Source organism: Rhynchophorus ferrugineus, unplaced genomic scaffold, assembly GCF_030347505.1.
Source record: "Rhynchophorus ferrugineus isolate W39M unplaced genomic scaffold, kcgeb_rfMv2 rfM9, whole genome shotgun sequence".
Lineage (NCBI taxonomy): Eukaryota > Metazoa > Arthropoda > Insecta > Coleoptera > Curculionidae > Rhynchophorus > Rhynchophorus ferrugineus.
In genome coordinates this window covers 25085238-25110112 of record NW_027472588.1, presented here as the reverse complement: position 1 = coordinate 25110112, position 24875 = coordinate 25085238, and positions in this window count along the sequence as shown.

The window sequence follows — 24875 nt, the reverse complement described above, 5'->3', positions numbered from 1 at the left end:
AGGAGGAAGGCAACTACTGCGGGTAGTAGAAAAAAGTAAACTTGAATGTGTCTCCAACTGCGAACCTACTTACTGGCCAACTGACTGAAACTGAAGAAATAAGACTTCACAAAAAATGGAACCACGTGTTGGCGTAAGCTTTAACCATACCCCAGTTATACACAATATTCGAATGTACAACGTGAAATATATAAACTGGGAAATATACCAGAGCGTCATTCACACCAAAGAAATCTAACGTAAAAATATATCTACGGTCAAAAATTTTAAAATCGTAGAATTTAATACTATCATCCCTAAGATTATATAGATGATAATGGCTCTACAGCCACCATTAAAGCAACGCCTAAAAGCAACGGAATACTCCTAAAACACAATATGTGACATAAGAACATCAACGAGAAAAAATAAAATAAAAAGAAGCCTTAGGAAAAAAGGCATACTCTCGATACCTAAGGCACAAAACCTTATTTAATAAGTTTTCGAAAAGAAAACAAACAACCTCCTGAACTACTTGCTAAAAACAACGCCCAGTGTAGACTCGAATTTTTCACTGTGGAAAGCAACAAACCATAAATAAAGCTGTGTTTCGGGCATTCTTGGAGTCCGAACTCTCAAGAAAAATATCACTACTATCTTATCGATAGAGCTCTATTGAAAAGTTTACCATACAAAAGAATCATAAGCCTCGTCAAATAGTATTTAATGGCTTGTATGCTAGAGTTAATGCTGTAGCCAAAACCGGAACCGTAACGCCGGAACATTTTCGTAATAGCACCCAAACCACCAAAGAATGGGACCTTGTACAGACCTTTATTTTACCATTTTGGAATCCGTCAGGATGAAGGAACGATCGAAAAAGTACATCACATTGTAGATAACATTGGTAGAGGTCTGGAAAATGGACTATACAATTCTGCTGCCTTTCTGAGCATAAGTCAATTATTTGACAAAGTTTGGCATGAAAGTTGGCTATACTAAATAAAAAATATGCTTTCACATTAATATTATCCTATAGTCTCATCCTACGTCAAACGAAGAAGCCTCATGATCAAGTAAAATGGCGCATATTCTCCTTTGCGCGAATTACATTCGGATATGCCACAGAGCAGCCTACTGGGGCCTAATCACCTACATTAATTGTACCTAATTTACACTGCGGATCTTCCAACTACTCAGGACATAATGACTGTGACCTACAATGAAGACCCTGCTGCTCCTTCACTGCATGAAATGCACGGTACGTGAAATATACCGTGGAGAATAAACAAAAACCAAACCAAATCCACTAATGTCACTTATATTCTGAGAAGAAATATGTACCGCCCGTAGGTAATATTCTATAATGAAAATATCTCGCAAGAGCAACATGGAAAATATACTTGGATCGAAGGTTAACTTGGCAGAAACACATCTCGACTACGTGGAAACAACTTGATAGCTGGCTCTGTAGTCTGTATTGGTTAACGGGTCGACACTTCGTAATCAAGCCCAGCTGGATGCACGCCATTATTTATTGGTCACAGCAAACAACAATGGTATAAAAATATTGGAAAGGTTTCAGAGCAAGGCTGCGAGGGACATGCTTAATCTTCCCATAAACCGAGCAGCAACTGCATGTGCGGATAGTAAAACAAGATATAATAAACTTTAGCAAAAACTTGTGCAATATATGAACGAGCTGGAAGTGGTGCCGAGTAGAGTAGGACAACTGCACCTGGGGCTCAAGATATGCGACATCCCCAGTCTCAACAACAGATTCGGAGAACATGAGTTCCCAACCTGTTCTTGGTCAGGGACCATTTTTATATCATTCTTGTTAGCTATGACCACAATATAAGTGTATTAAAAACAAACTGTAATAATCAAACTGCAACTTTAATTAATAACTAATGATAACAAAATACAATGATAACATAATACAAATGAAATTACATAAAAATGTAATTATATTTTACACGCAAATCATCACTTACCTTCAAACGATTCCTCGCCTTGGTTTTAATTTCCGACAAAGCTGAAAATTCTTGGTCACATAAATAAATTGTCGAGAAAATTATAAAATAGGGCAGGGAGATTTCTCTAAGCTTGGTATAAGAAATTGCTTTTTTGCACCAAAACGACTCAAGTGAATTCGATTCAAAAGCATCCTTGCAGTTTGTGTCAGTTTGGAATTCAATGAGTTCGAATTTTAAAATGTTGGAATTCAGTAGCTTCACCAGCATACATGCTAAAACGACTGCGAATTAGTTTTTAATCTACTTTACTATCTTCGGTGTATTCTGAGAGCTAACGATTGAATTCATCTTTTCTAATTCAGCATTTGTAAATAAGTCTGGATGTTTGAAATTCATCTGACAAGCTGGATATTAAACTTTTTCAACAAATAGTTAATTTTTTGTCACCTAGAGAAATCTCAACATTTGCTCTCAGTTAATATAATCTCTCCAACATATTACCTTTCGATAGCCATCGAACTTCTGTGTGAAAAAGAAGTGTCCAATTTTTTAAAAGAGCGTGTATTTAAGGCACTGTTTTTGAAAACATTTACAACATTTACGGCCATTTGAAGTATATGATTAACGCATCCAAGAAGAGTCTTAAAAGTCAACGCCTGGCGATTTATGATACAGTGTGTTGTTATTACGTTAGAACATTTCTGTTTTACTAACATCGCCAGCCCGAGACGTGATCACGACATTGCCGAAGCATCATCAGTACAGAGGGCAACGAGTTTATCCCACATAAGATTATATTTCTTAAAATATTCTTATATGAATTCATGAGGTCGATACCTTTTGATGTTGTTTCCAGTTCCTGTTAAATCAATAATTCTTTCAATATGTTGTCGTCGTCTAAACAGCGAATAAATGCAAGTACTTGACAAAAATAGTTTCATGATACTGAAAAGTGCGAACTGGCGATTTTTTGATTCTTGAAACCAGTTGCTCATATGACATATATCATTTGGTATAAGTTCAATTCGAGCTTTGACCGTGATATTGGTCAGAGGTGTATCTTGTAATATTTTTCTTTACGACGGCTTTGGTGAAACACGATTTCACGAGTGTTTCTTCGACTATGTGTGGTGCATTTCATTATGATTTAACAATTTAGTAATATATTGGAAATATCAAATGACCCTGTTAATGATTATTTGCAATGTTGTAAATCTCCTACCACTAGAACCAAGTTACCTTTTTTAGGTTCCCTAGTTCTAGTGGATAGTAAGATAAATTAGGATATCCCCCATCAAATTGACGCTTTAATTTGGCTAGTTTCAACACACCATTACCGAGAGAGGTTGCGCATATAAAGCACTGTGGTTTAATTTCTCCTTTACTTTTTATCGAGGTAAACAATTAATAATAGCTATATGATTGTGTAAGCTAGCTTCAATAAAAATATTTATTTTTGAAATCATATTCAAAGTAGTTTTAGTTTTCAATTAATATACGGCGGTCAATGTATCACCATCCGCTAGAATTATTCGCAGACCATATTCTGGCTTCTGCGGACCGATGGTGGTCTACGGCCCACTTTTTACGAACTATTCGTGTAGAGGGATTGAATCTGCGTCCACAGATTGAAGCTATCTCATTAAAAAGACAATAACTGTTTTGAAACACATTGCCGTAATGAAGAAAACAAATTTTTCGCTAAAGCTGAGTAATAAGTATACAAATACAGCTTGTATGTAACGCTTATTATGGAAAATGATGCTTAACAAATACGGCTTGTACCATTTCCTAAATTATAACAATAATCACTAGTCATCGAAGAAAAACCTTATTACTATTATATTATTATTAAGTTCAAACAAATTATACAAAAACAATCGAACAGATCTCTGATTTCTAATCAAAAAACCGTACGATTCTTCGGTTTTTATTAGAGTAATTTAGTGTTCGAGCCTCCTCCACGGTGGAAAACTTTTAACGATACCATTTTTATTACGGTACGAGCGGCATACAAAACGGAGTATAAAAGAAATAACCTGAGGAGATATCACGGGATGTTATACTGCATCACAAACGACAATGCTCCGTGGATTTATGATTATAAGTTGGAGATTCCGGCGCTATTAAATTGAAGAAACACATTTTGTGAAATTTCTAAAATGTCGTAAAATGGAGAGTAAGCAGAAAATTGATATAAAAGATGTAGTCGAGATACGTAATAAAGTGGATATTTCACATCTGCTTTATATTGTAATATTTATTACATGCTATATATATCGAAAGAGCAATGATCGAATAAAATATGTCGGAAATCCAAGGTTAACCTTAAAATGATGGAAAAATCAATTAAAACAAATGAAAATTTAATTATTTTAGCTCAATGGCCGCAGTAATTATGGCGTCAAGATAGTTTTCCAGGAATCTCACCAAGGCATTGTTATAAATTTATCTTTGTTACTATTTATAATTATGATTTTCCATAGACAAGAATATAAAATCAGTTCAGGAAAAAAATCGTAATCAAGCCAGTAACTAGGTTGTATGAAACAATATGTCTTCTGAGATAATCTCTAAGTAGATTACGCACCAGTCGGTAGGCTTTTTGCTTGGAGTCGACGTTAAGAAATACGTCCAGTCCAGATAGATCCTTAGTTGGCAAAAAGGAGAATAAAAATTATATTCATACCAACTACTAGATGTATGGCTTAATTTGTACTTATTTTTTTATCGAATTTAAAATCTAATTTAATCTCTTACTTTCTTTGAAGCCATAGGAATTATTTCCTAACAATTTTGGAACTGACGTATTTTAAAAAGCTATAAGTATTGATATAAATGGTTTAGAACTAGGTTTAAAGGGATCCGAAAATATGCGGTTTTGCAATATTTGCTTGATAAAAGCTCGACACTTTTCCTAAAATAAAATTAATAAAAGCTAAACAGCGTCATGGAAATGTTGCGGTGTCGATAATTGCGATACGCGCAGTGCGTAGCGCTTCTTATGGAAAATGATGGTTTTTAGGGGGTTGATTTGCAACCTTCAAAATTTGAACCACTGGACCGCATGATCGAGCTGCTTCTGTAGACGTTCTTGAATGGTAACCTCGAGCCTGGAGGCCATAAACAGTAACTAGGGAACACTCTAGCTGATAGTTAAATAGACCGAACTTATAAGAAAAAGCAAGAAATTCAGATGTGAAGGCACGCGGCATATTCACGAACCTTAGTTCAATCTGAACGTGATATATTCGTGATATAAATTCGTATTTGTCCTTCTTCCTACCCGACCCTGCAATATTTGATATGGGCTGATAATGACGGCCGATTATAGAAACCATCGACAATCCCTATGATGCTATTATGTGCTCGCATGTGGTTTGAGCAGCGATATCTTATTATAACCGGCAAATCTGATAGTTTATCTCTATATGTATCATTGATTTATTCAGTATATATAGACCATAATAATAAAATGCTAAAAATTTTGGTTGATTTTGATTACAAAAATATAATTTTCGCGCTTTGGAAGCCAATTACAAAGATTGGCCTGGAGGAATAAAATTTCCAAGACAGTAAATTGTAAAAATTTTTGGACGAAAATCCTTTTTAACGTTGTCACTTGACTCTCTGATTGCCAGAGTCTGAATGATATCGAAGCAGTAAGACTCGACTACAAAATTTCGATAAGCTGAAGAAGTGCGTCGATTCAATCGTTGTCAAGTCATATTTGTTTTTTCGACAGGATACGATATATGAAGATGATTTAAGAAACGTACACTTTTAAAGTGAAAAATTAGCAACGTACATGAAAGCAACTAAAAATTCGGTAAATATGTGTAAAGGCTACGACACAATTAAACCCTAACACAGATGGAAAATAAGCAAAGGGTATTCAAGAGTTATAACAGCAATGATAAAATAACAGGTCAATTGAAAACTCCCCGGCCTGACACATAGAAGGCGCTACTAGAATTATATCCATATGTTTTTTAGTTAGCCCTAACTCTAAAAAGATACGTGTATAATTATGACAGCTGTCGGATCATTAGATTGTCAATTATAGCATTTTGAGTGAAACAACTTTTGTTATTGTGAACAAATGGATAAAAAGGAATTTCGCGTGTTGATAAAATATTGTTTTTGAAGGGAAAAAATAAAGTTGTAACAAAAACTGAGCTTGATGCCGAGTTTCCGGATACTGCCCCAGAAAAATCAACCATCAAGTATTGATATGCTAAGTTTAGACGTTGAGTTTAGACGAAATGAGCACCGAAGTCGGAGAACGCAGTAGACGCCCAAAAGGTCGTTACCGACGAAAACATTAAAAATATCCACAAAATGATTTTGAATGACCGTAAATTGAAATTGAGTGAAATAGCAGACGCTCTAGAGATGTCAATTATACGTGTGTATCATATCATTCACAAATATTTGTATGAGAAAGCTCTCTGCAAACTGAATGCCGCGTGAGCTCACTCTTGACCAAAAACAACGACGAGTTGATGACTCGGAGCAGTTTTTAAAGATGATCAGGCATACTAAACCCGAGTTTTTGCGTCGATATGTGACAATGGACGAAATATGGCTCCATCATTTCACTTCGAAGTCCAATCAACAGTCATTAGAGTATTGAGTGTGGTCTGCACACGATGAACCCGCTCCAAAACGTGGGAAACAGCACCAGTCGCCTGGCAGGCGTCTGCAGTTTGGGATGCGCAGGATATAATTTTCATTGACTACCTTGATATAGGAAGGCCACCAATAGCGTTATTGGACAGTTTGAAGGACGAAATCGCTGAATAACGGCTGAATTTAAAGAGAAAGAAGTTGCTGCTTCACCAAGACAATGCACCGTGTCACAAGTTAATAAAAAGAATGGCAAAAATCCATTAATTGCGCTTCGAATTGCTTCCTTATTTCCCGTATTTTCCAGATCTGGCCACCAGCGACCATTTCCTGTCCTCAGATCTCAAAAAAAGCTCGCTGGGAAGAAATTTTCATCGAATGAATAGGTGATCGTCCTGACTGAGGCCTATTTTGAAGCAAAGGACTAATCTTACTACAAAAATGGTACCGATAAGTTGGAGGGTCGCTATAATCAATGTATAACCCTTGAATGGAATAATGTTGAACAAAAAAAAATAATTTTGCCAAAAAAATGTGTTTACTATAGTAGGCCGGGGACCTTTCAGTTGACCTGTTATGTCCTTTTTTAAAATTATCTTTGGTGTGCTATAGATAAAATAGAAATATATATTTGACAATTTAAAAAAAAATTGCATTAACGAAAACTCATTTTAATAACAAATTTTTATCGTTTATATGTCCTGCTCAATTTTGGAGCTTACCACAGTGATTGGTCATTATAATATCAGCTAAATAATAAATACAAGTCTTAACCTGTTGGCCCCCGTGGTCTCATTACTTGGTTATTTGGTGATGGGTGCCTGCAGAGATCATCTGATCAGCTCAAGGAATTTTTAGAGAGCGGGAGTCCCGTATACCACAACGAATCAGTCACTCATGCATGAGTATTCCATATGGATACGCACAATTCATTTTCTTTGTGGCTTCAAGTGCAAACAACATCAGATATTTTGTTATTACTACATTTTGTTTCTCCAAGGAAAAGTGCTCGATAAATAATAATCCCTATCGACTGTAAAAAATGATACCATATTGATTTCAGTCGAATTTAATATTTTTAGAAGAGTGTTTTGTTCACTCTACTCATCTATATCCTATAGTCTATCCAATAAAACAGTGAACTCATATCAAATCTAAGACTCCAGAATATCGTAACGTTGCCGCTTTTAAATTTGACTTTAAATTTATCTTGGCTTTGATACATAACTATATTCTAATGTAAATAAAGCAATGAAATAAAAATTTTATGAAATAATTTTTTATTTTAAGGACTTAAACTACAATTAATTATACTGCTACATTAGCTTCTTAGCTAAAACAGTTGTTTTATTATATTTACAATGACCAATTTTCAAAACCAATTATGGTATCCCCTGGAGACCTAATCCATTTAATTAACAATTGTATATCCAAGTGATGTACTTCGTTAGAGCATATTCACCTTATTACATTTATTTCTTCTTTTCTCCGTTGCTGTGGTTCTTTGTCGTAATTCCGATATTATTGTATATCCCTTTAGTTTCTTCTGTTACTAGCTGCGTACATTTTAAAGCATTATCTATAAAGCATTTACCATACTTACAAAACAGTTAGCATTCTCTCCTTATACATTCTAGGCTCATGTATATTCTGAACAATTACCCGCATATCTATGTACATAAACCTTTCACACCCTACGGTACGATTTTCTACAATTATGCTATATTAATTATATACTAACCTTTAGTTATTTCCACTCTCATCACCTTGTCTTGGTAATTGCCAGCATTGAGTCATAATTGCACTAATTGTTTCATTCAGTCACTGTCACTTTCTGAGCTACTATTCAAGTCAACAACTTACTGTTAAAGCCCACTAACGCTAGTTCCCAATTCCACCATTTTTCTTAAATTTGTCCTTCTATGTGCCAGATTCAATTCAGAAAATTCTAAACTGAAAAGCATGATTGGAGAAAATCCTTCCCGGCCTGCTTATATTTTGTAATAATTATTTGCCAAATGCCATAACAACTCGGTTTAATTGAATATGCAGAAGAGGAGGCTTTACACTCTGTGGCAATATTGTTCAGTTATCTGATACCATGTATCTTATTTTCTTTAATATTTAACAGCATCAATACTTACCTCTCTAACGCAAATTACAGGTAAGAAGATGTTCCCATTACCTTTCGTTCCTGGTCGAATTTATTGGTTAGAAACGTTTTTGACTGATCATTTATTAGCTTCGGTATTTTCAGTCAGTATAATCACAAATACTAAGCAGATATTTGAAAATATCTTATGTCTATCAAAACAAGAAACCCCCCAAAACAAAGTTTGTCCATTTATACTATTTTAATACTAATGTTTGAAGATTTTTAAGATATTTAACGGCTGGATGCATCAGATACCACTATTACTACAATAAAATGAGAAAGAAAATATTATCTGGCATTAAACCGAATTTACAAACTGTAACAGGGAATACATTAAATATAGTGATAATGTGAGTTTACTGTTTATTTTGGATAGATTATAGATGTTTAGCATGTGTGGATGGATAACTACTGTATTCAGATCATTACGTTATTGGTTTGGCTTTTTTAATTTATTCTTAATAGTTTTTCTGATTGAAACATTACAATATAATCAAAAATGTATAGAAATGTTTAATATATAGTTTATACTGGTGAATTTTTGTCCAATGTGTCATATTAGTTGGGCAATTGCCTTAGGGAATATCGAATTTATAACGGTACTGTCCTATAATTACCCATTAATGCGAATATTTCTGATAGTTTGACTATCTGGACCGTAACAGCCTTCCAATTCCATTAATTAAGTTGAATTGATACCGGTAAATGCAAGTAAAGTTTGTGAGTGAATTATATGTGCTCGCCCACCATTTCCAACGTAGTTTTGTGGTCAGCTAGTCGTAATTATACAGAAACCAATTGTTTACGATACACCTTTAGGTCCATCACGTATCCGAAATTAATTTTACGACTGTGGAGCTTTAATGGTAAGAGGTTTATTTTTCGTGTATAGTAAACGTGCTGTTCTGCGGGAAATCTAAAATAACCCTTGTTCACGAGCTTTTTAAGTGGATTCGATACCATATAATTATATTTTATTATATCCCAACTAGAATGTTAAATATACTAAAACTCAATATTTTAATTGCTTCACAATTTAGATTTAAAATTTTAGACCACAAATATCTTCATATTTTGAAATATGCATTTATGGAATTTATTTCATATAAAATATTTTTAACTGAAAAATTTAACCGATTTCAAAAAATAAATAAGGAACTCACCAAAAAGTAATAAATGATCAAACTTAAATTTTTAACACAAAAAACGTTTTAAAATAAAATATGTACATAATAATCGTTGCAATAACTAAATAAAAATAAACAAAATACTTATATAACCTATATTCTACACATATTTTATATTCTACTATAGACACAAAACATAGCTTAATACTTACGTAAACATATTAATCTATTTGCAATATTATTTTAGCTACTACCAACTGATCACTTTGAAGTCGGTACGAGCAACAAATTAGATTTGTCTTCCATCACATCAGCAATAACATTATAAATAAAGTAATATTTTAGATAAAAAAAACATGTGACAACTTTGTACGTGCCTTTGAATTTGAGGGTTTCCCTCGATTTCCCCGAGTTCCATCATCAGATCCTGACTTGATTCCTATTGAACCCCTCGAAAGTGCATAAACATATAACATTCATAACCGTAGAATATGCGTATATTTGCTAACTTCAGAGATATTTAATATTCTTTATAGTATATTGAACGTTAACACACAAAGCTCTAAATGATTCAATCTCACTTTCTATTTTACTTGCTACATGCCCAACAGATGAAATTGCCCTCAGACGCACGCACCTCTAGATAGTACCAATGTAAATAAACTGTAAACTAAAAAGTACGGTAATTGTAAAATTTGGCTCATCTTGCCACTATACTCTTTCTTTCTGAATCTCAATTTAAATGCAAGCAAAATGGAGTACATTTGCTTTCAAAGTCTACTCCATTCATCATTTTGGCTCTCGCAGCGGCAGCAGCAGCATGTACATTAAAATGTTCTGCAATTATTGGCAAATCGTCGTTTCTAATGTATTTTATGATACTAATCATATTAGCAGAAAAAACCTTACGGGTCTATCTCAGTTTACCTACATTATCCAAATTATATTGGCCAAAAATTGAGAAACTGCATTTAAAACGTTTTAGACCTCTTATAAATACCTGATCTTCATTTTTGATTTTGAAATCACCAGCCAACAGTCGACTAAGTAGATAGAGCTACAGCGGTTATTGTATTGGCGTTTGAATAAAATACATACTGCCTTCCAATATTCCTGGATGTCGAAGTCCGTTGCATTTGACCAGGTGTCGTATTTGGAATCAATATATCAGATTAGCAAGGTTTTACTGAAGAATAATGGTCAATTGAGGAAGTATCTTTTCGGAAAAAAACAGAGTTTCTTCAATACTAGAGTTTCTAATATATACAAAGATACTAGAGACTGGAAAATTCGGGTAATAGCTCCAAATATATCCATACCAATTTTGAGTTGCGGTCAATTGACAAAATCCTAATTATATTAGTTGGGGGATGCCTTATCCAAGAAGAATTAACGAGATGCTTTACCATCCACATCGGTCATTGGTTAGATTGGAAACATCACTTTAGATATGATGCTGAGCAGATAATATTCAGATTCAAATACTTCACTATACTAGTGAGTTGGAATATACTCTCAACTTGATCTTAGATCAAATATATTCGTTAATCAGTCAATTGGGAGGACTATTAGGACTTATGCGGTACAAATATAAGGATGTATATTTGTTTCAGAATCAGACAATATTTTTCTTCTCATTTAATTCTAGTTAAAAAAAGACAGAATGCTGTATTAATAGTTCGAATACGTAAATGAATAAGCCTGTCAAAACCCGGATGTCAAGCGTGCGCAAAATTATTCAAAATATTACTTGTAACTACTACAGCCCATAAACCGACAAACATTATTTTAGTACTTTGATTATTTTTATAAATCTTAAATCGCTGCTTAATACATCATATTGCTTTGTTTGAAAATGCTGAAAACAATAAAAATTCAGGGTCATAAATTGAGTTCGCCTTTAATAAGTAATTTCGAAAAGGAAAGAGATAATGGGAGCAACCTCTTCCCGTAAATTCCGTTAGAGTGGTAAATATTGATGATATTGAATCTTATAAGTTGCTGTAATTTTATCATAAATCAGATGACTGAATGATAAGATGGCTGAACAATATGATCACATGGTATTACGACTTCTTCCCCATCACTGTATATTCAATCCAATCGAGTTGTTATGCGTGGTAGCAAAGAATTATTATTAAAGTGACAGTGACGAAAGGATAATTTCAAAATATGTGATAATGCTGTGCAATGATGGAAATTTACGAGACAAATTGATAAGAGTGGAAACAAATAAAGATAAGCATATAACTATTAGCGTATATGGGTAGAAAATGGCATTGTAGGGTGTAAAAGATTTGTGTCTATAGATTTGTTTGTAATTGTTCATAATTAAACATGAGCATTAGGTTAGGATGTATGAGGAGAGGATGAATACTAACTGTTTTGTAAATATAGTAAATGCATTAGGCCGAATTCAGTGATTAATTTTATCAAGAGTCGACGTTTGACTTTCACAGAGTATAGACGTGTTCGAAGAGACGGTCAGTGAAAAGAAACAAAGGTGCAACATCTGTGTCACAAATGCGGCGTTAAAAAAAAGTCTAACAATAACATTTTAAAGACTGATGAAAAAGTGAAACTGCGATCGGTAAAAAAGGTCAATACAGTAGAAAATAAATGCAAAATGCCATAAAACGATAAGGGTCGAAAAGTCAATATCTGGACCACAAATGTGGCGTAGGATAATTTGAAACATAAAAATAACAGTATTATTTCAACAATATATAAAAAATATGGAGAAGAACACTGCACAAAAAACAGATAAAATGGAAATATCGAAATCAGGCGTACCACATATTGCAGTTTTGAATGTAGAGAACGCAACTAGAACCCTGAAAGAACAGGCACTCTACAATGCTTGGATAAACGAAAAGTCGGCGCGGGAGAGTCTTGAAATTGTATTAGCCAATATGCAAAAACAAATAAATTCCCTCCAGCTACAACTAAATAAACAAAGCTCTGAGGGCAAGGACAAAACAACGATAAACCACCAAGCCAACAAAAGCCAATTGTTACATACGAAACAGATGAAGAAGAATTGCAGAAAGAGGTAGGCTGGATAACCTAAAAAAAAATTTTTTAAATAAAAAAGAAAAGCAAATAATTATCCAGGATCTTCACCACAACAAATAAAAATAAAACAAAATAATGAACAATATAAAGAAATTAGAATGCCCAGGCCACCCTCAATTATCGTAAGTAATGTTACCGACTTTAACTTGCTATACGAAACACTGAGGTCCAACTATATAGTATTCAAAACAACGGTACTAAACAATGGACAAATAAAACTGAACGCCGAATGTCGTACAACATTCACAAAAATAATAGATTGTTTAGAGTTCCTGAAACTGCAATGGCACTTTTATGAAGACCAACAAACCAGAGACATCAAAGTTATGGTAAGAGGGCTTCCATCAACAGCTAAAAGTGAAAAAATTATCGCAGACCTAAACCAAAATGGCCTTAAATGCTCAAATGCGACAAATATTTAAAAAAAAGAAAAGACCAAAAATAACAAAGGAGAAATTTTACTCCACAAGGAGCCATTACCTCTATTTATGTTAGCCTTTCATCATGATACGGACACAAAAACCTGTATTGGAATTGGACAACAGAATGTAGAAAACCCAAGGAAGCTAAGCCGAAATGTGCAAACTGAAATGAAGCGCATCCAGCAAGTTATAGAGGATGTGTCATTGCTAAAACACTACAAGAGAGGAGAAATAAAGTAGCTCAAGTTAAACCTCAAGAAATAATGAGTGAAAAGAAACAACTGAAAAAATATAACAACGTTAATGGTCAAATGACTTATGCCCAAAGTATCAGTCAAAATAACCAAAGAGACACTAAGGAAGATGGAGCAAACACCAACGAATTGCTACTCAAACTAATAGGAAAGCTGGACAGACAAGCATAAATGATCGAATATTTTTACGAAAGGATTAAAAAACTAGAAATGAAAAATATTAGGTCTGTGAAAAACCAAAAATCCGAAATGGCAAATAAAAATATCCGAATAGCAACCTGGAATGCTAATAGAATCGAGCAACATCACGCTACCCTACAAGTATTCCTAGATACGCAAAAAATAGATATTTACCTAATATCAGAAACCCATTTAACAATAGAATTATATTATCCTTTATAAAATTTAGAGGATATACATTCTATCATACCATACACCCAGATAACACCGCAAGAGGAAGAAGTGTAATAATTAATAAAAAAGAATATTTCCCACCATCAAGAAGCCGGGATCAGTACAGCAGCAAATCAGGTAACAGCAGTAAATATTAAATCAAGTAGATAGAAGGTTACAATAGCTGCAATTAATTGTCTTCCAAAAGATACAATCAAAAAAAGGACAATTATTTGAATGTCCTAAGTAACCTGGAAGAAAAATTTATAATTGGGGGTGATTTTAATGCAAAAAATACAAGATGGGGATTCAGAATGACAACTAAAGACAATGAACTACATAAAGCAGCTACTGAACTAAAATGTAATTACATGTCAACTTGAAAACCAACTCGGCCAATAGACTGATCAAAAGAAAACCCCAGACCTGTTAGATTTCTTCATAGTAAGAAACATAACATCCAACTATATAAAAGTCGAAGAAAATTTTGAGCTAAGTTCAGATCATACGCCAGTGATTCTGACGTTGAGCGAAAATATAATAACAAAAGAAAGAAACCCAACGTTAACAAACAAGAGAACTGACAGAAATGTAGCCCTCAAGATAACTGAACAATTAAATCTTGAAGCAGAAAAATTCGTAGTAGATATTCAACAAGCTGCTTGGAGTAATACTCCAAAAATTAAGAGTACAACTAAAGGAATTAATTATCCAAAAGAAGTGAAGGAAATTGTAGCTGAAAAACGTAAATTACAAAAAAAATGGCAACAAAACAGAACATCTGAAAATAAAAAGAGTTTAAACAATATAACCCAAAGACTGAAAAGAGAAATACTGGAAATAAAAAATAAAACCATAAATGACTATCTCAGAAATTTAACAGATGATAAAGAAACTGATTACTCAGTCTGGAAAGCCACAAAATATCTAAAGCGCTCATGTCTACACAGACCACCTATAAGAGACCTAGGTGGGAATTGGCCACGTGACAATCGCCAAAAAGCAGAAGCATTTGCTGAATATCTAGAAAAAACAAGAAAACACCAAACGAAATTAATATTGAACATAATTTGCCGGACATAGAAGCTGAAAATTCGATGATTGAATTAGTCGCGCCGAAAGAGTTAACCAAAGTTATTAAAACTGACATTAACCCCAGGAAATCACCAGGATACGATTTAATAACAGGAGAATTACTGCAAAAACTACCAAGAAAGGGAATTATAAAACTCAACAACTTGATCAATACAGCATTTAGATTAAAACATGTTCCAGATATTTGGAAGATGGCGGAAATTATAATGATCCCAAAACCTGGGAAGTCACCAAACGAAATAAAATCCTATAGACCTATATCACTGCTGCCAATAATATCTAAGGTTTTTGAAACCAACCTCCTGTTGAAAAGAATAAAACCGATCATAGAGAGATAAAACCTAATACCAACACACCAGTTTGGGTTTATTAACAAGCACTCAACAATTGACCAGGTCCACAGAATAACAGATATCATTGAAAAAGCCTACGAAAGTAAAAAAGTATGCTCAGCTATATTCCTAGATGCAGCACAAGCCTTTGATAAGGTTTGGCATGAAGGCCTTATTCATAAACTACAGAAAATGCTAGCAAAACAACACACCGAATTATTAAAATCATACATTACAACCAGAATGTTTAGAGTCAAACAACAAGAAGCTTACTCTACTATAAATTATTATTATTAACACAAGCTAAAGCAGGTTTACAACATGGAAGTGTACTGGGACCAATGCTTTATCTACTTTACACTTGTGATATACCACAAATGGAAAATATCACGATGGCTACATATGCTGATGATACTGCTATTATAGCTGTCGGAGACAATAGTGAAGAAGCCTCACGAAAATTGCAACAGGCAAGTGACTATATAAATAATTGGACACAAGCATGGAAAATAAGAATTAATAAAAGTAAATCTGTACATGTGCAGTTAACCTATAAACAGACCGTACAAGCACCAATAACATTAAATAACACTATCATTCCAGATAGCAACAACGCTAAATATCTCGGAATAAATCTCGATGTAAAGCTTCGCTGGAAGGAACCTATAGAGAAAATAACTGGAATTGAAATATAGGAAAATGTACTGGCTAATTGGAAGAAAATCACAATTATCAGTACATGATAAAGTGCTATTATATAAGCAAATATTGAAACCTATATGGACATACCGTGTTCAATTATGGGGATGTTCTGCAAAGAGTAACATAAATAAAATACAAATTTTTCAGAACAAAGTCCTGAGAGGTATTATGGGTGCACCCAAATACTATAGGACTGATTATCTGCATCGAGACCTTCAGATACCCACAGACAGTCAAAAGACAGTCAGAAATATTGCAACTTTTGGATACCACCAGAACAGGACACACACTCAAAAGAATCAAACCATCTGATCTTGTGTAGTGTTGTGTAGTGAGGTGCATATATTAAAAAATTCAGCAGTGACATGTATAAACATTATTTCACCAGATATTGACTTAGGGCCTATGGGCCCTCCTAGTTATATACCTAGATTTAAGTTAGCATAAAGATAAATTGTAGGTTAGACGAAAACGACTAGTAACAATGTATTAATTAAATAATTAAAAAAAAAATTTCAAGAATGGTGTACAGATATTAGTAGAACAAATAAAAAAATACAGTGATATCAAGATGACTTGAAAAGTAAACACACCATCGATGGAAACAAGAACTAAACGTAAAAAGGTAATCATGATTCTGTAAGGAAAGTAAAATACATTACTTTGATAAATAATTGTTAATTAGGTGGATAAGCCCTTAAGGGGATACCATTATATAAAAATCGCGTCTAGAACTCACTACCTCATTGGTGGTATGTAAAAGAATTCAATGTAAATATAATAAAACATCTCTAACCTAGAAACTATTATAATTGCGTTCTTAATTCTAGATTAAAGTCCGTCTATAATACACGCATTAGATGTGCAATAAGGTTAAAACAAACTCTATATGTTGATAACATTTTTGTTTCATTGTTTTATTCAATATACCATTTTGTTGCATGTTAAGGCCAAACTGAACTAAAATTCAGAGTTGATGCAGCAACATTGCGACATTGCGGCGTCACAAATTTAGATGACGTATCTACAAAATAACTTTCAATACACTATATACATATATTCAACGCCGTAAACTTAAAATATCTCTAGACTAATTAATTCCACAAATTAGGAGAAAAGACTTGTAAAGGTTACTTGAGTTAACAGACTTGCGTTATCATATCATGTTACAATATTACATTGCGAATTCACAAAACACTACTTATAAAAAGTTTTACTTTTCTTGCTCATTAAAAAAGCGCTGCTGAAAATCTGGAGTATTGGTAGAGACTATGCATTACGGTTTTCCATTAATATCCTTTAATAAAAATAATAAAAAAACATTTATTAATGATATCAATATTTCAAAAGCGTGTGTTCCCCAACTGTTATATAGTCGAATGTGAGAATTGTAAACTGAAATACGGCGAAACTACTTTATATAATTTTTACTTTGTATTGTAGTTGATATGTTTGAAATCAAAATTGAAGTAATAATATCCATTATAAAAGAAAAAACAATTTTATTAATTAACCAGATACAGTATACCATTAACTGCAATAGTACATTATTGTTTTAACTAACCCCTATAATAAAAATAAAGTATTTTAAATGTTTTAAATAAATTGAGTTTAGACTCAAATATTTAAACTGGTTTGACAAATAATGTAAATAAACATGTAATCACAAAGAGGAATCACAGAATTTAAGCTTATAATAAATTGTGATAGCCAATGAAAAATATGAAAAAAGATAGCCTATTTAAAATGTTATCAAAACCGAGCAGAAAAAAAAACGACATTAACTCTTTGCTTATACCGATAAGACCTTCCTGTGGGATTTAACAATATATCGTAGCCCACTTTGCCGTAAATCACCGTTTAATATTCAGCCTTTTTTTATGGGAAATCGACGGTGACCTGTAACACTTCCGCAAAACCACCTTCACCTCCATCCGCTCCATCCCGTTGTCCCACCAACTTTGTATCGATAAATTTAATCCGACTCCCTCGAAAAACGATCCCGGTTTGCTGTTAAAAAATACGCGATAAGCCGAACAAAGGACCTCCAAAACACGAGACATAATTAACAGCTAACAGGGGCTAATGATAATAAACGATGTGTTCGCTAGGGTTAAAGGAATGACTGATGAAAATAAGGAACATTTTCAGCGCGTACACGAGAGAACAAAACGACTCCTTATAGATTTATGCCCGTTTTATTTATATGTGGGTTATATATAGGAAATTTTGAAAATGTTTATTGTCTTTTATAAACACGTTCCTTTATAATTATACCCATATAAAATATCTAACATAATATATTTATTTTATAGAGCTTATAACATAGAAGTACGAGGATCGATCCAGAAATAAGGTTCCCAAAGAACTCAAGTCCCACGGGAAGGTACGAGGCGAAATCTAACAGAAACATTGCTTAACCAGTGTAGTTGTATTTCGTAAGGAGATATTGCCAATCGACTTCAAGGAATTCCTATATTCATACAATGGGCAAGATCACTACTTTTGAAAAAATACTTTATAGCAATACTACCTAACAGGTCAAATGAAAAGTCCCCGGCCTGACCCATAGATGGCGATACTAGAATTAAATCTATACGTTTTTTGGTTAGCCCTAACCCTCAAAAGATGCGTGTATAAATTTGACACATGTCAGATCATTAGTTTGCGAATTATAGGAATTGAAAAAGAAATTTCGCGTGTTCCTAAAATATTGCTCTTTAAAGGGAAAAATTACAGTTGAAGCAAAACTTGGATTGATGCCGAGTTTACGGACACTGCTCCAGGAAAACCTACCATCAAGGATTGGCATGCTAAGTTTAGACGTGGTGAAATTAGTACCGAAGACGGTGAACGCAGTTGACGCCCAAAACTGGTTGTTACCGACAAAAACATTTAAAAAATCCACAAAATGATTTTGAATGACCGTAAATTGAAATTGAATGAAATAGCAGACACTCTAGAGATATCAACTGAACGTTTACATCATATCATTCAAGAATATTTTTGTGTGAAAAAGCTCTGTGCAAAGTGGATGCCGCGCGAACCCACTTTTGACCAAAAACAACGAAGAGTTGATGATTCGGAGCAGTATTTGAAGATGATCAAGCGTAATAAACCCAAGTTGAAAAAGGAAGGACCATCAACAGCGACTATTACATAGCGTTATTGGACCGTTTGAAGGACAAAATCGCCGAAATTCAGTCGCATATGAATAAAAGGAAAGTGCTGCTTCACCAAGACAATGCACCGTATCACAAGTCAGTGAAAACGATGGCAAAAATCCATGAACTGGGCTTTGAATTGCTTCCTCATGCACCGTATTCTCCATATCTGGCCCCCAGCCACTAATTCCTGTTCTCTGATCTCAAGAGAATGTTCGCTGGGAAGAAATTTTCGTCGAATAAAGAGGTGATCGCCGAAACTGAGGCCTAATTTGAAGCAAAGGACAAACCGTACTACAAAATGGTATCGAAAATTTGGATGACCGCTATAATCAGTGTATTGAAGGGAATTATGTTGAATAAAAAGTAATAATTTTGCCAAAAAAACATGTTTTACTATAGTAGGCACGGGACTTTTCAATTGACCTGTTATTTACTTTACCCGGAATAAAGACAATTTCTTAAAAGTATTTCGATTTGAAGAAAAAATGGACATTTGCAATAGTGAAAATTTAAATTCCCGCTAAAACGATCCAAATATGCAAGTAACATAGTTGTTTTTTGTATGTTTTAAAGTCTTCTTTTTACCAACTGAGATTTATCTGGACTGGACCTACTGCTTAACTGGTGAGTAATCAACTTTGAGGATCATCCCAGACTTAGACACCCAGATTTACTTACCCATCCTGGTTACTGGCATGACTGGGATCATTTCCCTTGTCGGATTTTGCACTCTTACCTACGGACAATCACAAACGTTAAACAACCACAAATATAAATTTACGGTCATGCCCCAGCAAAATTCGAACCAGCGACTATCGCAGCAGAAGGACCATCCTGTCTTCTTTACCACGGCGGCAACCAAGCCGATAAATAGTTGTTTTGGTCGGATTGACCAGGGTACAAGTACGGGTACAAGTCTTATTCATGCAATATATTAATAATTTTGTGTTATTCTTAGATATTCTATCGTATATCGATGATGTCATAATTTTCTGAAGTTGTGTAATTTTGTTCCGAGGGAGATCTTGCAAGGCGGAAACCAACCAGTAGAATTTAAATATCGGTAACGTATCCATAGCAATAATGATAATTCTAATGTAAGTAACGTAATGTCGATATAAGTAACACTCTCCCCAGCCTTATTTAACCTCTTTATTTCAGATCTGCCGAGAAAAGAGCACATTGACGTCGCGTTTTACGCTGACGACACTGCTTTTTTCATGGCCGCCAGGTTCGAAATTACAGTTCATGAACGTTTACAGAAGCAGCTCGATCATGCGGTAAATGGTTCAAATTCTGGAGGTTGCAAATCGACCCCCTGAAATCCCAGGCCATCATTTTCCATAAGAAGCGTTACGCACTGCGCGTCTCGCAACTTAAGATCGACACCGCAATAATTCCATGGCTGGATAACGTCACGTACCTAGGTCTTCACTTCGACCGGCTATTCGGTTGGCATTCCCAAATCCAGAAAGCAATCCAAAAAGATTCGGGGATAACAAACCTGCTATCTTCTCTGATTTGCCCTTCTAGCAGACTTCCCATCTCCATCAAATGCTTATTTTACAAGATGTTAATTCGGTCCGTACTCCTTTACGGATCTAATGTCTACTTCAAGTTTGTTACACCAAACCAGGTCAAACGGCTTCAAGTTTTCCAAAATAAGCTCCTCAGGAGATTATTAAATGCTCCATGGTTTGTCAGAAATAATCAAATTCATAGGGAATCTGACACTCCAGAAATCAAGCACTTCATATCTCAATCATTCCACAAACAACAACTCAGCTCAAGTTCTTCTGAAAACGCGCTTGTTCACGAGCTGGTCGACATGCTGGGAGCTTAGTACCGCGTCACCGCCAAGCTCCCCCCCTTTTCCAGGCTGAAACAACCTCATCAGTCGCTACAGTCTACATAACTTTTGCCCCCATACAACAGTATCCAGTTGTTTGTTAACTCAGGTTCGCGAATCTATAGAATCGCCGGGCCCTCGTGCTCAATAACGGCTGCCCGATCAGCGGGTGCCATATCCCCAAATTTAATGCAGTAGCAGTAGCGATCCACAGGGGTCAACTGTGAGGCGGTTTGGGTTTAGTGTATTGGTAAGCCCAAAGACAGTCCCACATAACCCGGTCCAACTTCTCACTCCAGGGCAAGTCTCCGCGACCAGGTATGCGTCATGCATTCCACCGCCTGGTTTCTAGGCCAGAACAAAACAGTGTTGATAACATTTGAGTTTATGCCTCATATATTTGTTTATTAGAACAATGGGATACAGAAATTATACTCAGTCTACAAAAATTATTATAAAAAGATGGAAATTATGTTGAGATATAGCACAAAGTTTATTGTTTCCCACGACCTAACTTTCTATGAGAATAAACAACGTTGCCTATTTATAAAATTGATAATAATTTTATTTCAGGATGAACCCTCCTGTAACAAAAAACTTATAAAAACTGAAATAGTATAAAAGTTTGATTGTTTTACAATAGATCAAGCATTATAAAACTGGCATTTCGTACTAAAAAAGTGATTTGACAGTTTTCTGAATGGTTGACGCAGTTTTGTTCACAAACCGTGGATAGATAGAATGGGAAGTCACCACTGAGTTCGGGGTAAAAGTAGAAGAGATTTTTCTTATTTCATTCTATTTGAAATTTTGTAAGACATCTTACACAGTCACACAGACAGTTTTTTTTTCCATTTTTGTGTAAATTTTTAAGGAAATTTGTTGTTATATTATATTATAAAGTTATTTTTATAAAATATAACAATAACACAATAATAAATTTCAGAAAATCTCTTATGATTTCCTATATAAATCTTACGAATAGTATGAAAAAAAAAATAGAATTGCTAATGGCAAAATATAATCAAAATGAGTCAAAAGTGCACAGATTCATTACTTACCAGGCAAAAAAATTAAGACTGTAGAATTCTGTAGCGTATTGTGATTGCGAAAAATGTATCTACTCTAACAATCTCAAGCAACACTTTATTTCAGCTGAATAGTTCCATATCCAGTGATACCAACAAAGTGAACCGCGCAAGTACAAAAATGATTCGATAATTAGAATATTTTTAAAGCACAATAATGATCATAATATAGGCAAGCAACAAATAGAAACACTTTTCTCTTAAAGTTCATTATATCATATATATATATATATATATATATATATATATATATATATATATGATATAATAAACTTTATCAAATATATGTCAAATAATATATATCAAATCCATGAAAACACATGATGAAATTAATTTGTACATAAAAATATTGAGTTAAAAAAGTGAAATATGCAGCCATTATATGATTTCGATTTTACCAATCACTTTAAGTACTTTTGCAAAAAAATCGACGATGTATGTAATTTTCTTGTCTTATTCTTCAACCTCTATTTCTGCAAATGTTTAATTGACAGCTACGTCTCTTTAGACATCTTTATGTAATAATACACTATATTACCCAGCTACGTGTCACACCTATATGTATATTCCCTCCAGTGGTACCATCGTTACTATATTCATAAGACAAAGTATATTTACCTATGTCAAAAATTAAAACCGCAAAACACAGGAATTAATTTGGTTTGGCTTGTTCGCGTTCCTCGCACACATGAATGTTTCAAAGGCGGATACGCGGAGACTTGTACTGTGGGATGATATAATAATATTTACCGTACAAATGAATTTTAATGAAGTCAGACGGCATGTTCAATGCTAATATTTTGACGAAACACCCGCGGGAACCATAAATTGAATTTCAGTAGTTTAATTTTAACATAGGGGTGGCGGAGGGGAGAGGCTTCAGCTTGAGTCACACGATTTCGTGGTATCACGATTTGGTTGGGTTCTTCACTTCTCGATCTAGTTTTAATAAATGTTTATTACAAAGAGAATATTGTATTTTAAAAAATTAAGAATATGTTTTCAGCATTAAGAGAAAAGCTATGGTTTCAGGTTTCAATCTCATATGGATACGTAAATGTATGCACGTATCTGTTTTTTATAATCACTGATTACATTTGTTTTTATCTTTTTATCTTAATAGTTTATCACGAATTCACTCACTAATTCAAAGGGTGTCATCTATCATAGTTACTGCAACAATTAGTTCGGCCAACCTTAATAATAAATATTGATATCCAAATTTTTGGTCTGAAACCGGGAAGGGGCATCCTGTTACGGATACCTGGAAGGAGATACACGCAAGAATAAGCGAGTTGGACAGGTTATGTCGAGATTGTCTTAGGGGTTACTAGATGGTCTCGGAGGCACTTGAGAATGAACGAAGTTAGCCTTCCTAATAATTTCGTCTTTCTAGGCAAGGTTTATATTTGTAGCGGAAGGGAGGCGTTCCATTTGGGTCTCATAGGTTTTAGCGAGGAGCTCGGCCTTTTCGTGGTCAGTGACTGCGAAAGTTCCTGTCTCCGCTGATTTTAGGGGGGTAGGACGTTTTGCGCCTTCCCACGAGGCTTTTAAAGAGTCGCCAGAAAGTTGGGGGGTCATCCAGCCTTTGGTCCGCTAGAAATGAGTTCCATTTCCCAGATCGCCAGGCTTTAATAGTTTCCTTCACTTTCCGTTTCACTATGTTGGCCTCCGAGTTGAAGATGGCACGAGCTCGACGATAGAGACGATTTTTTAGTCGGATCTGTGACTTGACTCTTTCAGAAACAGGCTCACTTTGAGAGTTTGAATAAGATGGAACTTCGAATGATGAATTCTGATAAGCGGACTGGATGTGTCGAGTTAGCTTCGAGACAACACGCTCGAGTTGGTCAGCCCGATCAATCTTCGGGATTGGACCGGATTCCAGCAGAATTTCCTGATATCTCTTCCAGTCCATTTTCTTCCTGGGTTTGAAGCGAGGAATTTCGATTGCACAACAGTCCCCGTGAGTTAATATAACCGAACAATGGTCCGAGTGTAACTCGTCGAGAGCTTGTATATCAGAAGGACGATTGATGTTCTGGAGAATGAAAAAGTCCAGAATGCGTGGAGTGCCCCTTTGTCCAATAGCAGGGTGATGGATAGGCTCGAAGGTAGACTCCCGGCAGGGCGAGACCGAGCCCTAAGTTTGCGCTCAGTGCTGTAATATCGGTGCTTGCTCCATTTGCACACATGGGATGGTGAGCGTTGAAGTCTCCACCGATTACTTTTGAGGTTGTGCCGTCGAAGAGCATTTTGAAGGCAGAAGGATGGTTTTTTCCCCTTTTAGGAGCGACGGTTGATGGTTTTGGGTTCGCCCAAGGTGTTGGGATAGGTAGTGGAGTTGGAGTTTGTGAGATATTTCCCTAAGAGTTTGGCACTGTGGTTGCTGGAAGAGAAGTATTTGATGGACTAATGGCCTGGCCACTTACCTCAGTAGGCTGGGTCGTCTTGACGGTCACTGTTTTAAGCGTTGGCTGGGTAGCTGTAGTTAGTCTTAGTTACCGGCTTGGTCGACGCTGGTTTGACGGTATTTCTGGAAGTGGATGGTTGCGAATTAGCCTTAGCTCTCTGTCAGCTGGGTTGGGTAGACGGCTTGGCAACCGGCTAGCTTGCAGCTGCCTGCCTA